Genomic DNA, 6,192 nt, shown 5'->3' with positions numbered 1-6,192 from the left:
TGGATAAATGTTTACAGAGTGTTTTGTTAACATGAATGTTCAAGATGTTCAATAAACATATTAAGTGTATATTTTTTCCCTTTTTTCTCGATTCTGTTTGCTCATGCAAAATGAAATGTGATTAATATAAAATAAAAATGAATATCTAATCGTGATTAATCAAAATTAATCCACAGTAACCCTGTGATGAATCTGATTAAAATTTTTAATTGTTTGACAGCACTAATATATATATTAGTATATACTTACCTGTTTTTTAGGTTTTTTAAACAGTTGTATTTCACAGGAGAGAACCAATGCTAAAAGACTGAAGAAAACTATTCAAATTCTCTTTGAAATTAAGCACACATTCTTTGTGTTTATTCTGCATTTACTTCATTATATTGCATAAATTTCAGTTACAAGCTTAAATATAAATTGAAAAAATGTAATTGCAACCGGCCTACTGAACAAGTAATTGCGATTAATCGCGATTAATTACAGAAAATCGTGCAATTAATTAGTTAATTTTTTTAATCTATTGACGGTCACTCTGGCACAGCTGGCTGCGGGCGGAGCTCATGGGCACGTCACTGCAACCCCCCCTGGCTTCTGCTCCGCGGCTGCTGAGTGAGCCCTCATCTGGGACTCTCCTCAGCTCTTTCTGGGATAGTGGCACAGTTGCCCCTCCGTTGGTCTTCCTTGGTCTCTTGTGCTCTGAGGGCCTCTGGATGTCTGGAGCCTGGATCTCCTCCATACCTGCTTCATGCCCTGGAGGACGGGGCAGTGGCCCCCCACACCCTCTAGCAGATCATTACATGAAGGAACCTTTTAAATACAAGCGCGCTCATGCTCACAGGTGTACACACGGGTGCTCACACATCCTTTTTGGCTCCTACCTCAAAGCACACTGTGCGCTGTCGATCTTACGTGCTGCACAATAATATTCAATATTTAGTATTTACTGTTATATTCACATAGATCATCGCGATGATGTTGTTTATTATATTGCTCTTTTTTTTTGCTTGTTTTCTTTTTTCTTTCTCAACAGGTGATCCAAGTGATTGATATATGTATTTTTTGTCTGTTTGTTTTTTGCCCTTTATCAGCGTTCCTCTTCCCCGCTGTTTTTCTTTCCCTCTTTCTTTCTCCCTTTTCTTTTCCCCAGTCAAGTCTGTCCCGTATTTAGCAAGTGAAAATAAAATAAAATAAACAATAAAAGCAAAGGTGAATCAAATAGACCAATACGGCAAGGCTGGGATGGTCCATTTGTTAAAGTAAATCCGTTGGGCATCTTTCTTTGCCTTTAGACAATAATTCTGATGGCAAAAGAACCAAACGGGACAGGCGAAAAAAATAAAAAAATCTATTGACAGCACTAATATGCATTTGGTTTTTATATACTGTTTAATAGGATATTGTAACCCAGGATAATATGGTTTGGTGTGAATTGTATTTTATACATTTGGGAATTGTATTCACATGAGTGTGAGTAGTTGTAATTTCATTGCTGTAGTTCTTTTGTTCCATTGTCAAATTTGCTCATGGCAGCCAAATAATTTAATGTGGGCATCTAATCGTCACTGTTGTCACTAGTCACCCCAGAAAGCAAACAATAATTTAATATACGTTAAATCAGAGTTATACTGTTATGGAGGTATGTAAGGATGACACGAGAACTCACATTTTACTCCAACTTTAATCTCAGCTTCACTCAACTGGTTTCACAACGTGCCAAAACATCTCCTAGAACCCAGAAACATTACTCATCCCACTTTTCTTCTTGCTGGGTGTGAGTGGAAACCCTGATGGTCCGCCACGCTGTCAACTTAATTTTCATTGAATTCTGACCACTTTTGCACCCTCAATTAATATAAAAACAATGTGAAAGTAACTACTAAAGACCAAGAGGACATAAGTGGAAATTCAACTGATGTTAAACAAAACAAATTACCTGAAATACTTCAGATTAATATATTTTACTTATCTAATATTATGATAAATGATGTAATGGTGTTGATTAAAACATTTTAACAGTTCTATTAAAGACTAGGCTCTAACATATAAGCAGCAAAAGACAACTTTACATCAGGCTATTTAATTTATGAAATCAAGATTACTTTACAATAATTTTGGTGAATTCACTCCTGCACTGAATGATGTCCTTCTCTAGTCTGCATCCTAACTGGGAGTTACCTATAGTTAAAGGAGAACTCACAGACTGTCACTGCTTCAATTTGCCGAGTCGCTTCATCTACAAAAGAAACCAAAACCAAAAAGTGAATGAAGGACATGAAAAAGTTAAGGAAAGGGCATACTTTGGTCAGATTTGAAATTTTCCACCTAAGACATCTCTCTCTGTTTCACTAACTCATCCTAGCTAATATAATCCGCCTTTAGTATCAGTTACGTTAGCAATCTAACTTCAGTTAATGACATTTTTCATGTATCTAATAATGACCACGGTGACAGTCATACATCTACAATCAGTGTTGCCAACTTCTCACCAAGGAGGAGTCCTAAAAGTCACTAGAAGTCGCTAAATGACGTCATCGCCTGATTTGCATAATTGGTCATGCTAATGTAATTGTAACCTAAGTTGTTGAAGAGAGAAATAACAACGTGGAACGAGACATAAAGTGAGTAAAAAACGTAGAACTACAAATTACATTTCTTTTAGCAATTATTGTTTTTTTTAATGTCACAATTCCAACCCTGCTCCTTTACCCGGGCTTGGACCGGCAAAAGTGACCCGAAATAGGCACTCAGGTGGAGTTACTTTGTGTGTGTGTGTGTGTGTGTGTGTGTGTGTGTTTATAAGTAGTTTTAAACCTTGTGATCCACAAAACAACATAACAGTAAAAGAAGAACTGACTCCGTTACAGTCAGTGCGGGAGCAGCGGCTTCGCTCATGCGCGATTCATTTGCAGTTTGGACGCATAGATGTGAACATCTCCTGCCCTGAAAGCAGCTGGGGGAGGACTATCCTCCGCCTGTGAGCGCTTTGGCTCGGGCGAGGTGCCCACGGCAACACCGCTGCTTGTTGAGAGTAAGAGCGATACGCGCTTTCACGTCAAAAAGTCGTCATAAATAAGTCTCCAATGATACCAGAAAAAGTCGCCAGATTTGTCGCCAGTCGCTTTTTAGAAAAAAAAGTCGCTAAGGGGGTTTGAAAACTCGCTAAATATAGCAACGAAGTCGCTAAGCTGGCAACACTGTCTACAATATGTGTCAATGTATTGCATGTTCAGCAATATATGTACAGATGGGGTGTACCAATGTGAGAGGGGTGCGATGGAACAGTCTAACTGATAACAACTTTTCAACTATAAATCACACTGTCATACACATACACTGTCAGATTTCATCAGTATTTTAACATTGATCCAACATTTATATAGCACTGAGATTTCAATCTTGACTTTAATGAAAAAAAAAAAAAAATCAGCGACATTTGACCGTCCTGTTGCTCCCATTGAAATTTATATAGCCTATTTAAAATCTAAAACTTAAAATTGTCCGTAGCCTACTGGTGTTACCACTGTCCTGTTTGAAATGGAATGAGAGAAGCTGGTTATTTTGTCATATGTGCTTGTGCCGATATTAAACCCAGGAGCCACATTCAGGTAAAAGTGTAAGCTCAAATGATCCGTCAATAAAGGATAATATTGGATCAGTGTTTCAATATTTATATCTTTTATTAGATGTACATGTGGTTTTGTTATTTGCCTTTTGGTTGAAAGTACACTGAGAGAGGACTTTTTTTTTTTATTAGTGATCTTAATAGTATTTTTATTCCATATTAATGTAATTTTTTTCATCTAATCGAATACAATCTATTTGTGTATGATTGTCAGTCCAAAGAGGGAGAGAGGAAAGAGGGGAACATGAGAAAGTACAAGGTCAGGAAGAACCAGGTAAGTAAACAGACAGAGAATAGTGACAGGCAAAACTGAAACTGTTAAACTGCTTGAGAGAGTTGACCACCAAAAAGTTATAGACAGATTTGCCAACCTCAAGGTGAGGCACATAGGTTAAAATAAAATAAAAAATCTGCAGAGCCATTGTAGTATCTGCAGTAAAGATCTTTTCATACATAGTATACATTGTACCATAGGCAAAGTTGCCTCCATTTTTATAAAATTTTTTAAATTAATATTTTGTACATTTCAAGGACTCTTCTATTTTTTTTATGTATCTGTATTGTATTATACATACACATTAAAAGTGAATCTTTGTCCAAAAAATACACTCAGTTTACTTTTTACTCACTATGAGCATCATTCATTATTCTCCCGCAGTAATTAAGGTTAGGATATGTATTTTTTTTTTATTCCAATCCATTCTTCTTTTGCAGTAGTAGTCTTTTGCTGCATTTAAATAACCTTTATCAGATTTGATGGTTTTGTTACAGACAAAAAGTGTTTTGCTTTTCTTTCACAAATGTGGGGATTAAATTGTGTTAAAATGTACAAAACAATGATTTCATGTTTTGTGATGAGGACCCAGGCACAGAGAGACTTGATGAATTTAAGAATCTTATGATTTAATAAAGAAATTTGCAGACTTGCACAGAGACGGTAAAATTATGATGACTGATAACGTAGATGAAGACAACAGACGAGGAACAGGGGTTTAAATGCACAAAGGAGGCAGTCAGAGAGAACTCGGGACAACTGGAGGCATTTAAGGATGCAGGGACTGACAGAGACGGGGAAGAAGTCTCATTGTGAAGAGTAAAGTTTATCAGTGCTTGCATTTGACGTTAGCTAACGTTTCTTTGTCGGTTAATTTACGTTTTCTTACCTTCGTAGTTGTGTATATATGATGCAGCATATAACTTAAATCCTTTATCTAATTTACTGGCTGGGGTAGTCGTCAATCTGCAAATCCGATGAACATCAGTGATGTTCAATTTTGGGAGCTCTTGTAGGCAGCGAGTGTAGAACGTCGCCATGGTTTAACCATACCGGAAGCACTGGGGCAGGACTACATAGAACGCGGAAGTGATTGTGCAAGTAGTCCATTGTAACATAAACATACAGCCAGTATAAATTATAGGAGAAGTTAAGGGTTTAAATTAAAGTTATATACATATTGTATGGTCACCAGTGCCTTAGAAAATATATAGTTTTGAAAACAAAAAGGCATAGAAAAGAAAAGGCAGTGGGACAAAATGCTGACAAAATAACAGCGACGTAACAGTAAGATGAGTATGTGTGTGATGGGGTGCTGTCAGGCTGTTTGATCTTTTGTTCAGTCCAGAAGCTGAGGCTGCAATGACACGGACCAGTGTTACCACAGATGACAGGAGCCCTAGTGGGACGGAACTGGAAAAACATCTGTGTGCATTGAAAAACACAGGGTGTCCTCATTCGGAGCCTCTGTCGCATTTTGGGAGGCAAAGGTCAGCCTGATCAACAGTATACCATGACTGGTTCACTCTGAGCCAAGCCCAGACCCAGCCTGAGTAGTGAGGATATTTAAGGGGTTAGAAACATTTACCAGGGTCCCAGCCATGTTTTAGATCAGAGGGGGATAGGGAGAAATAAAACACTGTTTTTTTTTAATATGGTGATAAATAGTGCCACTGCAGATGTACAGTTAACATTACAACACCTGAGCCTTTAATTTCTAACTGCTTATATATATTTTATGATGGCCTTGCATGAAATATTGATTCAGAAACACTGGATGTTTTTTTTTTCTGCCTGGTATCCATTGTTGTAAAATAAATAAGAAATAAGCAGTTTTATTAAATAATTTAAAGTTGCACACCCTGTGATTACCAATTTGATATATTTGTTTTTGTAATTTTAAGGATTAAATCCAAATGTGTCAGTGTTGGTAAGTATCTACTGGGTAGCTAAGCAACAATTGCTTTCATGAGTATTTCACATACACACTGAACTGGAGTTATATGATAGACTGTACATAAAAGACGGACACGGCCACTGTAATGTTACCTGTTGGTGTTAAATTTGGCTTTAGTGTGTACACTAAAGCCAGATACTCAGTTATCAAACCTCCTCTGGCATTAGCATCAGCACAGAAACCTGTGTACCTGGAGGCTTCATGGCAATGCTTTCCATGGCACTATTCACACAGTATGTGCCAATATTCTGTGAATAGGCAACAGGTCTTAAAAGATGTAATCCACCTCTTACCTGTGGGAGCTGACAACCGTGTAATGGAATCATTTTGGATGTGAAA

Source organism: Oreochromis aureus, linkage group 7 (assembly GCF_013358895.1).
Source record: "Oreochromis aureus strain Israel breed Guangdong linkage group 7, ZZ_aureus, whole genome shotgun sequence".
Taxonomy (NCBI): Eukaryota; Metazoa; Chordata; class Actinopteri; order Cichliformes; family Cichlidae; genus Oreochromis; species Oreochromis aureus.
Note: the sequence above shows the minus strand (reverse complement) of the source record.